This window comes from Cibotium barometz, chromosome 16, assembly GCF_041138505.1.
Source record: "Cibotium barometz isolate CiBa-2024 chromosome 16, ASM4113850v1, whole genome shotgun sequence".
NCBI classification, from domain to species: Eukaryota; Viridiplantae; Streptophyta; class Polypodiopsida; order Cyatheales; family Cibotiaceae; genus Cibotium; species Cibotium barometz.
This window is the reverse complement of record NC_141061.1, coordinates 38271241-38286392: the sequence shown is the minus strand read 5'-3', so window position 1 is coordinate 38286392 and position 15152 is coordinate 38271241. Positions and strand designations below refer to the sequence as shown.

General features: G+C 39.2%; 1 pseudogene; it reads right to left on the bottom strand.

The window, feature by feature from the left end:
- Window positions 1-225: 225 nt before the first annotated feature.
- LOC147630623 (cytochrome P450 78A4 pseudogene) lies at window positions 226-14223 on the bottom strand (annotated as a pseudogene).
- Window positions 14224-15152: the final 929 nt, after the last annotated feature.

Below are 15152 nucleotides of genomic sequence, written 5' to 3'. Positions count from 1 at the left end.
ATGGTGTGTTCAAGAATCCCTCATATACATCTGTGAATATTTAAAACAAATTGATCCATCTATCATCTACTGAGAAACTTATGAAAATAGTGTTTATTATTATATAAAATGACTCGATATTCCACCTAAAGCCTTATGAGATGTTAAAAAATGCATAAAGTAGTCTCTTATTCTATAGTATGGAATACGGTGCAAATTTTTAAACTTGCGTCTAAAACAAAGTACCTAAAAGGATAGGTGTATATCAGTGAAATGAGCCGACAGAGGCACCGCCATTTCACAGGAAAGCTTCAGCAGCTCCGTAAGTTCCACAGGATAGCGCTCGTCTACGGAGAGGTGAAATCGTTGCACGATCTTGGCCACCCAGAGGTGAACTGTTGCCAAGGCGAGGGCCTTGCCGGGGCAAACTCTTGCGCCCGCACCGAAGGGAGCCAAGCGCAGGTCGCTCCCCCTCACATCCAGGTCCTCCCCGCCGTCCCTAGGTAGGAACCGCTCTGGCGCGAACTTGTCGGGTTCGGACCAAATGGCGGGATCATGCGTGATTGCCCACATGTTCACCATGGCCGTGGTTCCGGCAGGGACATGATGGCCCGCAACCTCCACGTCGTGCATGGCGAGCCTTGCCCACGACAGCAAAGGCCCAGGCGGATGTAGGCGCAGACCTTCTTTCACAACTGCTTGCAGGTAAGGCATGCTGGCCACATCGGCATCGCGGACGGTGTCACCCTTTACCCCCACCATGGCCTCCACTTCAGCATGCAGCTTTGCCTGCACGGTAGGATTCAGAACGAGCTCGGCAAGGATCCACTCTGTAAGGATGGCCATGGTATCTGTGCCTCGGAAAATCATCTCCTATTGTCACAATATGGCCAAACACGAGTCAGCAACCAAAAATTAGTACTTCACGTAAATGTGAGGAGAGCTTATACATGACTAGCGTAAGTAAGAAGGTAGAACATTATTATTTTGCAACTCACCCACAGAATGGATACCATATCGGCATCAGCCAATTTTTCCACCCCTTCCAAACCGAGGAGCACGTCCACAAAGTCGCACGAATCCCTCGTGTTACTATTGCGAGTGATAGCACCAGCAATATTGCTGCTCCTGTGCTCGTCTATTATTTTCTGCACGAACGCGTGCACTCGCGGCACTAGCTCGTCACAGCGCTGTCGGATGCGCAAGGGGTCGACACACTCGAAAGCTGCAGGCAAGTGGTCCGCCATGTTGAAGGCTCCCAGCAGCTCGAAGCCTTCCCGCACCATGCTTTGCACCTCCACAGCCTCGGCGCTGTTATGCTCGGAGAATGCGTAACGCCTGCCGAACACGGTGGCCAAAATGTTGTTGAGGGCTGCATGCTGCAGGTAAGGGCGCACCTTCTGCACGCAGCTATCATGGACGTGAGAGGCTATGGCTTCTAGCATGATGGATGCTTCGAGCTGGCGGGTGCGCTCGTGAGCCGCAATGCGACATGGGGAGAAGAGGTGCGAGGCGGCAAGGCGGCGGAGGCTGCGCCAGTGATCTCCGTAGGGCGCGAATCCAACGGCGCGCCCGAAGAGGAGCTGCTGCGCCGACTGGGTGAGAGGGCGTTCTGCGAAGGCGGTGCTGCATAGAATGTCGCGGGCAACGCTAGGCTGACTGGAGACGACAACGCGTGTGGACCCCAAACTTACAGCCATGAGAGAGCGAGCATTGTGGCTGGACGCGAGGGCCGCAAGGCGGCGGTGGGCGGTGTAGCTACAAGTTCCGGAGAAAGAGAGGAGGGAACCCAGTACTGGGAGGCCACGTGGACCTGGAATGGGAGGTAGGCGGCGGGAGGCAACAGGCTTGCAGAAGAAGCTCCTCATTCCCCAGGCTGGACCGCCAGGGTACGCCCAGCTCAGGAGGAGCCACATTACAAAGAACGCAAGGACAAAGAGAGCGGACGAAAACAACCTGGGAGCGGAGGAAACAGAGAGGAAGTGGAGGAGGAGGGTGTGGTCAAGCTTTGTGAAACTCTTCTTTAAGATAATATAGAGAAGAGATGAGGGCACATGTAGGTGAGGCAATGAGATGTCCTTCCTCGTCTCATGACTATTTCGACCTTCTCCTTACTATGGAGAATGGGATGGGCTTTATGATTTTTCTCGATTATAGTGTGCTTTCACGTGATCTTCTTGTTGCGAAGGCAACCAAATCTAGCCATATCCAAAAGGAGGTTGCCTTTCTCCTTTGTAAATTATGATACTTCACAACCAAATCTAGCCATATCCAAAAGGATGTTACCTTTCTCCTTTGTAAATTATGATACTCGTGGCATGCCTTTTGCTAACCTTTGTTAACATTTGATGAGAGAATGACTATTATATGCTTTCTTTCTAATCCTTGTAAAAGTCCCCAATCCTCATGCTTGGGAAATCTAAAAGCATGGCTTGTTCACAATCATGTTTATTGATTCAAAGCTTTGCATTACCATATTATCATGTAGGGGCTTGCTAACTCTTACGTAGCCAAGGTTTATAACTTGTTTTTTTGCTACAATAGATCCTCACAATTTGACATTACTAGATGCTTCTATGGACTCTATATTGTGGTGCAACTTTATGATGCGCTCTTAGGGGTTTGCTTTAATATATGTGTACTGTATCACTTGAATTCAACAAAACAGGTTTTCTATTTCAAGTTTTTGAGATACATTTAGAGAAATGTACTAAGGTATTTTTTATAAAAGAATTGTGAGTTTGTAAAAACAAGGGATCATTTTAATTCATAGAAAATGTAATTTCAAAATACCTCTTAACACTAGTTTGGTACCAAAAAAGGACACTTAAGTGTCCTTTTTCGGATGATGCAAATAAAATGCTACTTGTGCTAGGAAAGACATATTCAAAATCCCTCTTGAGGAGTTTGAATATGTGACCTAGTGTGTCTTTAAAAAATGTAACCTTGCAATTTGGATGCTGGCACGATAAGGAATTACACCCATAAATAGGACTTGCATGAGACTGCAACTCAGGTTTGAGAAAACCGCCTTATAAGCTTAGAGAAAAAAATCACTAAGCCCTGTGAAAAATTCCAAGTAATTATTTCATATTTGTGTCAAAGATTTTGCCAAGTTTCACATGAAATAAAATTCAATTGAGAGTGTCTAAAATAGTAGGAAGTTGTGTGTGTTTGATACACCACTTTTTAGCATCCATTTGTATCCAAACCAATACATGGTTTTAATGTGTTTGCAAATTTTAAAGGTGATACAATGCTTACTCTATCCATTGAGATCTTAAAGTTATATGTAATTAAAAAGCCCCTTAGTAAGCTACAAATATTAATTGTTTCAAAATGTCAAAACTGCACACAACAAAAATTCTAGATTTAGATTCTTCAGTCATACACATTACATTCCTTAGTAAACTTGCAACATTTTGTCTGTATAGAATAATTCCGCTAAGGTACATTGTACAAACATCTTTTGGGCACCTAAAACCTTTGTTTCATGGTTGTTGAGAGAGAATTTAGAAATTTTGAAAAATGTAGCACGATTAAAAAACTAAGATAGCGCTCAAGTAGCAAGATTTACTTAAGCTTGGGACCCCAAAAAATATGTATTAAGTTGGTTTTGAACTATATAATCATTTCTGATTGCCAATTTGCACTAACATAACCCTAGTTTTATGGAAGTACCTTTGGAAGGCCAAAATTTTTCTCTTTTTCAGCATCTTGGTAATTATGACATTTTTGTTATAGTTCACAAGTAGCTTAGGAACTAGGACCTAAAGGAGATTGTGTTGTTTTGAAACCCCAAGTTCTACCAATTGACTTTTACAAACATGAAAAACATGATTTATTCAAGAAGTTATAGGCATTTTATGGGATTTTTGACAAAAAAGCTTCAAATTTCAATGAAAATTTCAAGTTAGAGTTTTTTGTCAAATTTTTAATATAGCTTCTGTTTTGACATCATGAAAAATCTCCTTTTTAAAAACTTTTAACTGACCTATGTTTGAAACAAGGTGTAGAAATGTTGTTTCTAGGTTCCCCAAAAAATTTCAAAGTTTTGGTTAGAAACAGGACACTAAAGTGTCCTCAGGACACTTTAGTGTCCAATTACAGAACTAGTGTTAAATGAAGTGATGTGTAGGTTTTCTATAGAGTGAAACAGTCGAGGGTGCTCTTAATGTAAAGGCCTACAACTGTCCTTTTTCATAAATAAGCTTGTGAGTTAAAATTTTTTCATTCTTCATTTGAAACATGTTTGCTAGCAAAAAGTAATCTTAAAGGAAGTTCATTCTTTCTTCAATACTATTTTTAGTACATTTGAAATTCTCACGATAAGAGTTCATGATAATAAATTTATAACATCTCTCTAAATGAGTTCAAATCTCACAATTCATCTAAAATCCCAAAGTAAGGTTTTAGTACTTTTTTTATGTTTTATATCATTGGAGGTCATGATAAGTCCCCTATGCTCTTATAAATCGTTGGACAACATAGGATTTTTGAAAAGATATACTTTAGGACAAGCTTTATAGCTCATACATATTGCCTAGCATTCTAAGTAAAAATAACAAGCTAATGAAATGCACAATCATTGCTCATCAAAAGAAGAAAACCACTCATATCTTCCTTTAAATATCTCTTAAATATTATGCACGTGATTTGATACCACAAACACATTTATAGCCCCCATGGTGTATAAAGAGACCTTATAAACCACATCATCTCTTCCATCCCTGGAAGTCTCCCCACAAGAAGATTTACCTCTTATAGAAGCCCTAGACTGAAATGAACTCCTAGTGGCACATCTGCCATCTTTTACACATGTGTCATCATCATCCACATCGATACCGTTATCACCACGAGAGTTGTCTACATTGACCTTGGCACTCCCCGTGTTGTTGCAAGACTGCTCCACCGTGCAAAGACAATAGTTCACTCTCACTCTCTCACTAGCAAGATAATAGCTCACTCTCACACTGGCAAGACATGGCAGGATTAACAGGGTAAGAGTGCAGAACTCTCACGCACTCACTCTCACATAATAAGCACTACTGAGAGAACAAGAGGATAGGGTGGAGAGCTAGAGCACAAGGAGCAAGAGCACACTCTCAATTAACACTCAAGGGAATTCCCCTTCTCATTAGAGAAAATTGTTAAAATATACAAGTGAATAGGGTGTGTGTGGGAATAAGCCCTTAGCAAGAGGCTATAAAAGAGAATTTGTAAATGAGAGAGATGTGAAAAGGTGAGAAGTATCTACTGGGAGAGAATAAAGGGTAGCATGAGAAGATTTAGGATGTGTGGAGATATTCTGGAAAGAGGTGGAGATAATCAAGCAAAAGAGGTGGAGTGAATCAAGGAGAGATCAGTGGGATTAGATGCTTGGATGTAAACTCTATAAATTGAGCCATTGGCCTTATGAGAATTTGCTGATTTTTGATTATCCATGCCTACATTAAGCTATCAATTAATTACTCACTAATCACATCTTAATCATCATCTAATCTCTTTGCTAAATGTTGATTCTTGTATTTGATCCACCATAGCTCATCACATTGCTACAAATTTAACATGTTATGAGAGCCTAGCTTAGAATCCATCAAATTTATGAGCCCATTATCTTGCTAATCACCTAGTTAATTAGGATTAGGAAATAATCAAGTTTTTACCTCTTTTTTCAAATAACTTATGTACCCCCAGCTAGTGGAGGGGCTTGATCTCCCTCCAGGCTTAACAATAGGCTTCAAGACTCTAGCCCCACCTAGCCATACTCCCCACGTACCAGCCCATCTACTCAATTCGTCAAACCGCTGGGGCTGCTGTTGCTAGAAATCGTGATTTCTCAAACATTTGTTTCTGGAAGCAAAACTGATATCTTCTCTTCCACAGATACAATTGGTCTAATTCCTCTTGGCTCCAAGGATTTTCAAGGGTTCTCTACAAGCTGGTTAAGACAGTTTTTGATTTCATCAAGTCTACAGTGAGAGATCCAAGCTCTGCATCAAATCTGCAGGTGACTTTGGTAAATTAGAGATTAAGCATTCAATGTTTGGTCAAATCTTGTTTTTCTTGGCTTAATCCTCTACTATACTAACTGTTATATTGATGGCTTTGAAAGGAGTTGAGCTCATTTGAACTCTAAGGCCCTAGATCTGGATTCCCCGCATACTCTATTTTTTGCACACAAAATAGAGTATTATTTTGCTAATCAAGATTAATCAACACTAATCACTATATTTTGGTGCAATTGAGGGTTCAAATTAACCATTGGGTATCTGATACAGATCCCTATAGCTTCAGATTGCAATTCGGAGATGGTTTGATACTCCAACCATTTAGTATAGATTTGTTACTCTTTGCTTTATGTAATTTCTGGTGAATTTATGCTGATAAATTTGTTGTAATCATCACCTAAACACCAAATTGAGTTGTAAAAGGGTAGAAACTACCCTTGAATCTTGAAATTAGATCAAGAGGTAAGACCCCTTCACATCATCACATGAGCATGGCACAAGAGATAGCCAAATTTAATGGGGAGCAGTTTTATACAAAGCAAACAAAAACCATGTATTTGCTCATGAGGAAAAATCTGTGGGGGCTAGTTGAGGGAAGAGATGAATGCCCAAAGGTGAGTGGGAAAAATGAGTGGAAGAGCAGGAATGAGAAAGCATTAGGACTCATCGCACTCAGTTTAAATGATGAAATCATTCATCACATCACAGGGATACAATGGGCAAAAGATGCATGGGATGAACTCAATAAATTATTTGGCACTCAAGCAAAAAAATTAAAGATAAATCTGTTAATGATATTCTACAAACTAGATATGAAGGAAAGTGAACCTTTAATCACAGACTTGAACAAATATAAAAGCATTAAGCAACAACTGGTAGCCATTGGCAAAAAAGGTAGAAGATGATGAGGCACTAGCAGTTCTTCTAAAGAGTGTGGACAGAGGTGAATATGAAAACATTGTAGCAACCTTAAAGAATGTACCTGAATTGAAGCTGCATGAGATAGAAGGAGCTCTACTAGAGCAAGAGACCAAGGTCAAAGAGAAGAAATGGCTGGACTCAATAGCTGGAGAAGAAAAAGCATATTCTTCACCCGAGGAGGATTCTCATGAGGACGAGGATGAGGAAGAGGTAGAGCAGGAGGAAGGACCTTCACTTGTTGCCACAACTGTGGGAAGCCAAGACACATGGCAAGAGACTACTACAGCAAACCCAGTGGAGAAGGAACCATCGGCAAACTTCATGGAGGCTCCTAAGGAAGTGGAGTCCGATCATCTTTTCAGAGAGAGAGAGAGAGAGATAGAGAGAGAGAGAGAGAGAGAGAGAGAGAGAGAGAGAGAGAGAAACCTCACAACCCAATGTAACCTGCCCCAATAGAGTAAAATCACCTCTGAGCCACCGATGATGTAGGCCATGTGGTAGATGTATGTGTGAGCACTTTAGTCAAGGTCATGTAGGCCATGTGGTAGATGTATGTGTGAGCACTTTAGTCAAGGTCACCGGCACTTGTAGTAGCCCTGGACACATAGAGAGAGAGTGTGTCAAGGACTATGAGTTTAGGGACTTGAGGCACTAGTCGCGAACTACCACGTAAGAGGGAAACTTGGTATAGGGCCGAGGTGTGCTAGGATTATTCACTTGAGGGGAGGTGTTGAAATATACAAGTGAATAGGGTGGGTGCAGGAACAAGCCCTTAGCAAGAGGCTGTAAAAGAGAACCTATAAATGAGAGAGAAGTTGTGAAAAGGTGAGAAGTATCTACTGGGAGAGAATAAAGGGTAGCATGAGAAGATTTAGGATGTGTGGAGATATTCTGGCAAGAGGTGGAGATAATCAAGCAAAAGGGGTAGAGTGAATCAAGAAGAGATCAGTGGGATTAGATGCTTGGATAACTCTATAAATTGAGGCATTGGCCTAATGAGAATTTGCTGGTTTTTTATTATCCATGCCTACATTAAGCTATCAATTAATTGCTCACTAATCATGTCTTAATCATCATCTAATCTCTTTGCTAATGATGTTGATTCTTGCATTTGATGCACCATAGCTCATCACATTGCTGCAAATTTAACAAAAATCAGTTATATACAAGGGAGTTATAAGTTTGGGCATCCACACCCAATAACTCATTGGGAACCCACTTATTGTCTAGTTTAATCATCATAAATTGAGTGGATTCCAGCTCTTTCACTTTTCTCATTCATCCCTTAAGTACATCATTAAGTGCAGTTATATGGGAAATACAATGATTGTGACAAGTTATAAATTCCTGCTTAGGCAGACAAAACATATGTAAGGGTGGCCAATGTTCTTTTAGGTGGTGCCCATTATGTGTGTAAATCCTTTAGTGACTTTGCACTCCTTATACATGCTTCTGGCTTATTGTAGATAGCTTATATCCACTTGTGACAAACACATACTTCCACTAAGCTTATTGTAGATAGCTTATATCCACTTGTGACAAACACATACTTCCACTAAGCTTATCGTAAGATCAAATGCACACTGTTGATGCATGTCGATGGTCCATGTTAACCTTGAAGTAACGTTCTAACCTCCCAGTTCTAGGTCCGTCCTTTGGACCTAGGGAGACAAATGGTTGTGGTGAGAGACTTGAGAGGAAAGTAATTTGAGAGGTTCTTGGTGTACAATATATGTCGCATGGCGAGGCTAGTTGGTGGTGTTTAATTGGAGAGTCAATGCTGAGGGTATACATGTTGATGCAAATGCATGTACATGGGAAAATACAAGTAGGTGTGCTTAATGCATGTGCTTGTATGTTGGAAGCACCTACCTGCTTATATGCTTTACAAAATTTAATAGTATGTTGTGCAAGAAAGACTTGATGGGAAGGGTTGCCAATGTTGAGGATCAAGAAATTGGTCAAGGTGTATAGTGCATGAGTGTAGGCCAATTGTGAGAAAATGATATATATATCCTTCACCCTTCTCCCAAAATCAATGAGGACAAAAATGAAGTGGAAGTTTCCTCATACAATTGGTCACCTTCTATTGATGAGGATGATGGTGAGGTTAAGAAAGCATCTGTCTACAACAAAATCTAGATCAAGGATATCTTTCCATGAAAGAAGCAGTGACAATATGTAGGCTTGAAAATCCTTGAAAAATGATTGGTGGGCTGGTTGGAAGCAAGGGAAGTTGTAGGGGTTGTTGGGATTATGCCTTTTTAGGTTGTAGAACTCCAAATTGTACTATCTTCTTTCATGTGGCATGTAAATTGGTTCAATTCTATAGGAAAGAGGTGCATTAGCATATAAATCTAAGTAATGTGGTTTGCTCAACCACTTGATCCTCTATTTAGATTGTTCCCCAAGCCATCCATTATGGCCAAAATGGAAACAAAAGGGTCGTGTAAGGATTGGATTAACTTTCTTAATCAAAGTGATTTAACTAAAATAGTAGAGACAAATAGATATATTAAATGAATTTTTTAACCTAGAGGATAGTGTCTTTCATATGCCATCCATCTTGTATCTATAGTTCCTTTAATTCATCTATACTTCGCAGCCATCTTACCTAATTTAGTACACTTTTGAATGTTTTCTAAAATAAGCTTATTCCAAAAAATTGAAATCATAACATACTACTCTCTTCCATAGAGCATGATGTGAGTATTTCTCTCTCTTTTCTTCTTATTGTCTTTTTTGCCTCCTCTCCATCTCTTGCTTTCTCTTTGAATCTTCATCATTTTGTCTTTAATACAGCTTTCTTTCCTTTTCCTGCTATGGTGGCTCAAAGGGTCGACCCTTACTTAAAGAAAAGACACCATATCAACTTGTTGCTTGACAAAGGCTACTACACATAGAGAAGTCATAAAGCTCTACATGATGAGGCTGAAGCTCAAAGATTACATGCAGAAGGGAAGAACCATGTGGATGTGGGTTCAAGGAAATCTATACCCTCTTGATCCATCAACTAGTAAGCCTCCATCATTCAACACTTTGCAAGATTTTGTTTGATTCATTGGGGATGGTAGAGAAGGCTTATTTAGGTATTGTTCAAGATTGAACAATCAAGCTACCATTTCCCATTATCAATACACACACATGGCTGAAATCATGCTTGGTGTGTACAAGCAATATTTTAAAGACAATGTGATCTCACAAACTCAGCATGTAAATGAGTTAGAAAGACTACTTCAATCATCTCAAGAAGAAATGACAGAGCTTACATAAGCATTAAAAAAAATGGGAGAAACATGCACTCCAAAAAACCCAACTAAAAAGCACTTCTTTTAGATAAAGGGAAAGATCTATACAATTTAAGAGTGCTACATGCCTAGCAACACATGGGGGTGCTAAGAAAAAACAAATGAAGCTTGCTTGAAGCTATATGAATAGTGTGGGAGATTTTTACGTAGATAATCCTATAGATAGAATTGCTATAATCAAGTTTGCTATCAAAAACAATGACTTGATTGAAATGCTCAAGCTTCCGAAGTGTGCAAGGCTTAGAAGGAGGGTAGTCAAGGATGTTTACAATGACTTTTGTGACTTGGTCAAGCGTGATGAGGTGGTGGAGGCATGTGATAATGTTTCAATAAGAAAGAAGGGATACAAAGCCATATCAACGCTACAGAGTTCACATTTTTACTTTACATGCAAAAATTAGAATAGTCGATAAGCTATTAAAGCTTCATCTTGACTATGCTCATTCCATTTTGCCATCAAAGCTATCGGATGCATGTTTAGAGAAATGTGAGATATTACTCTCTAACATGGGTTTTCATGGTGGACATCTGCAACTTAAAAATGATGACAAGCAATCAGGTGCCACTTGTGATGTTCTAGTAGATGTGTCAATGGGAGAAGACAAAGCTAGGAGGTTCTTGTCAAACTATGAGAACAAATAGGTTACAATAGTATGGGAATGTTAGAAAGCTCTATGTGAGTACACAACTAACCGAGCTAGTGATCCAAGGATGAAAAATCTTTGCATGAGAGTCTAGAGCTTGATAATTTTATAAAACTCTTACGTAAGCAAAGTACTGAAGGTGATTTTGAAACATCAATCAAGATGCTTGTGAAAACAATTGTAGCTATGGGGGGAACAAGGACATGACCTTCTACTTAGTAAGATATTTTTATCCACGTAATTCGTACATTGATTAATTGATCATCTATCGATTATTAATATGCTTTTTCTTCTTCTTCTCCATGAATGCTATTTTTTTTGAACATAGCCCATACTTTGTGAAGAACCAAGGGCTTCTTGCTGCATGGAATACTCAAGGCATGGAAAATTTCAACTATTTTCATACAACTTGACACGGTGATGGGAAAAACCAAAACAAATGCATTACAAGAGCTCTTCAACAAATTCTAACAACGGCAAATGCAACCATACAATGTAATTCTTAAAAGCCATGTTAGTTTATACGAAAAACAATTAGTCACTATTATTAACATCAATATATTATAAACATTCATCGTGCTCAATAAAGAGTATCTTTATGTAAGATGGAGAAATAGTCATGGTGATGAAAATCTTATTAAATTTTGAAGATAGGCTTGGCTTCTAAATGAGAATCCCACACTATGTTCTGGCTTCTACTTTGTATTAAGATAAACATTATGTAACCGATATTTTTTTCCAATACAAGTAGCAAAAGTTTCCAATACAAGTAGCAAAAGTTTTCTTCTTCTTCTTTAAAAAAGTCTTCTTCTTTTCCCCTTCTTGCTCTGTTTCTCTTCCTCAAAGAGTTTGCCCATTTGCCCTCCTTTTTCCTTGGGCAGTTGTTTACCCTCTTCTTCAAGGTTATCCTCTTCGGATAATTGTTTGCCCTCATCTTCTATATTGTCTTCCTTGGGTAGCTTGCCTCTATATCTTAGTAACTTTTGGTGCTGGTAGCCTCCAAGAGCATGGGTTTTCAAATCAATAACTGCCTTAGCATAAGCTGCATAACATAGAAAATACCCTGCCCTTGATTCCTAAAAACCCTAGACCATATCCAAATGTACGTATTGCTTCTTGCTTCTCTACCATGATTTTTTTTACATTATGTTGTATCTTAGAATATCCTAAGTGTGTTGATAAAACCTTTAAGACCATTAATAGAATGTGTGGATCATCTGAATTCTTTGAATTGTAAATAATCAACACATTTGGAGGTATCTTTGAAATATAGTATCCAAGGGTTGAATCTTTGCCCAAAAAAAAAAAACGTAAAGCAAATAAACTCTTAATAAATTCTCAACTTATTCTTATAAATACCTTTTTTTTCCATCTTCAACAAAGTCATCTATCCTCCCACAAGTCAATTGAACCTTGTGGAGGGATCTCTCCATCTAAGTATGGTGTTTTTGGTGGATCTCTTCCCATAATAGAAATTCCCATGCTTTCTTGAATAGCTTCAAACTCTTCTTCTATGGTGGGAAGAGTTTTTTTATTATTATTTAACCTTTTTAAGCACATATCTAAAGCCCTTGGTGCATCAATAAAATTTCTCCCTACTTCTGTATCAAGCACTCATAAGGCATCTGTCTTATTTGGATCTAAAGAAACTTCACAAGCATTTGCTAATCAGTCCAAAGCAATAGTCTTCGAGCTTAAATTCATGATCTTAAGAAATATGCATCCATTTGCCATTGAGAAGAATAGGCAAAGGCTAAATCAAACCACCGGGCTTATGTGTGAGATCCTTGTTTTGTTTGGCAAGGTAAGAAACTTGTCACAAAAGCGTACACAACTTTCCAAATTCCCTTCCAATAAAAACTCTATTGTGCATTCTAAAAGGTCTTGAACAACCCCATGTGCCCCAATAACAAAGAAGAATGCATCTCTTCTAACACCCTCTTCATGTATCTGGATATAGGCACAAGGTAGACGTTGCCTTTATAGTGAAGGAGTCCATTGCAAAGCTCAAAATGTAGTAAATCATCATGGGACCCTTGCTATGATTTTTTCCACATTGGTGCCACTTCAGTTTCCAGTAGGTATTCCTCTTGGATATCCAATATTCAATCTTTATGTACCTCCAAAATTGCCATGCATGTACATGCCCACATATTGACAATGCATTTGCCACACAACGTTCTCTTTCTCTTTCATGTAAGAGATTTTGGAATCATAGTTTGGGAATGTAGCCACCCATCTTCTTTGCTTGGGAGATACTGTAGGTTGAGACAAAAAATATTTGAGCACTCTGATCACTCTTTACAAAGAAGTAACTCCCATACAAGTTGTGATGCCACTTCTTTATCGCATGAAGTATTGCTAACATCTCTTGATCATAGACTTACATAACCATCTCTTTCTCATCAAGCTCTTAGCTCTCAAATGAAATTATTCCATGATCTTAAAATAATATCCAAGACAAGCAAATCAACCTTGCAAGTATAATCACAAGAGAACAAAATCCACACTCTTTCATACCAATGTGTAATCAATTTTTGTCCCATTAGCCAATTAAAATTCATGCCATGAAGGTAAAGGTATGGGCTGTAGTTTGAGACTACACATAGACCTTTTGACAAAGCTATGTGTACTCCCACTATCAAACAAAACATGTGCCACAAGTAGCAAGTTTGAAATTTTCTCTACCACCTTTTCCATAAATGGTTGGGAATTTCGGAGCAAAATAAGGTGTGGTACCACTTGAAGATTTGCCCACAATTGAAGTGCTAAAGTCAGACCTATTGCCTTACTTTGCGTACTTTGCTTCATAGATCTTTGCTAAGAGCATAGCCTCCTTGATAATGTCAGGGCTTTGAGCTTGCACATGAACTCTTATGCTATTTTGTAGCCCTTTTGATAAACTTCTTCAATTTTTAGCCCTTACTCAAACCCTCCACATAAAGTGAAAGCTTCATGAACTTGTGCATGTAGTCTTTGACATTTCTTGTTTAAGTAAGGTCATCCATTTTTTCCACCATCTTTGATTGATTGAGGGCTAAAATAAATGTCCTTATCATCTCACCTTTAAAATTCTCCCAAGTAGTGATCTCATAATCATGTGCATTCAATTATCTCCACCATGCATGAGCATAGCCTTCCAAATGTAATGTGGTGTGTGAACAATACCTTGGACCTATCACTATGAGGGCTATGCTTAACGTAAATCTCCATCTTCTTGATCCATTCTTCAAATTCATCATTCAAAGAACCTTCCCCTTTGAACTTAGTGAAGGTAATCTTGTCCTTGACACCCTTGAACTCTTCATCATCATCCCTATGTGGACAGTCATGTGGCCTAGGAGGATGAAGAGCAACCATGTCATTAAATTGATGTGGCCTAATATGATTGGGTCCCAAACCATTGAAATGATGACCCAAATCATTGATGATGCAACCACCAACTCATTGGAATAATGATCATGCAACCTTGGAGAGGTATTCCAAGTGCCATGTACATGTGGCTCACTCAATGTGCAACACCTTTTCCCTTTTCCATACTTCTCGATTGCATTGGAGACAAACCATGCATCAATATATTTAGCATATTAGCACTCACTAGGTGCATAAGCATGTTTGACACATTTGATTGCATAGGTATCCCATACAAATTTGTGCCACCTTGTTGCATCGACATTCCAAATGCGCTGGTTCCACCTTGGTGTATCCTAGAAGGAGGCAAGTTCTCCTTTCCAAGTAAAGGCCCTTGACTTTGTTCATGTTTATGTGGACTAGCTTGAGGTGAATGTGTTGTTGACATTTGTTGTACCAACGAAATGCCCCATAGGTTGTGGTCCCAAAGCTTGAGACACACCATTGATCCATTGTGGACTTCCTTATCTTTGCCCATATCTTGATTTAGGCCATTCAACCCTTCCCTCATGTCTTTAATGCCATTATGCAATGTATTTCCAATTCTTTAAAAGTATATATCCATAGCTTTGAATCATTGATCCAAGCGATCAAAGAATACATCATCATGAGCACTAACTTGGGATCTTTGATTCAAGCCTTTCATAATGTTTTCAAACATTAGCAAGTTGTTTTACTCATCATGTTGCATTTTCTCAAGCAATTGTTGGGGTCTTTGATTCAAGCCTTCAATAATCTTTTCAAACCTTAGCAAGTTGTTTTGGTGATTACATTGTATTTTCTCAAGCAAATGTTGTAAGAAAAGTGACATTTGATCCCCGACACTACTAGACCCTTGTGACATTTAATCTCCGCCACTACTAGTAGACCCTTGTGGC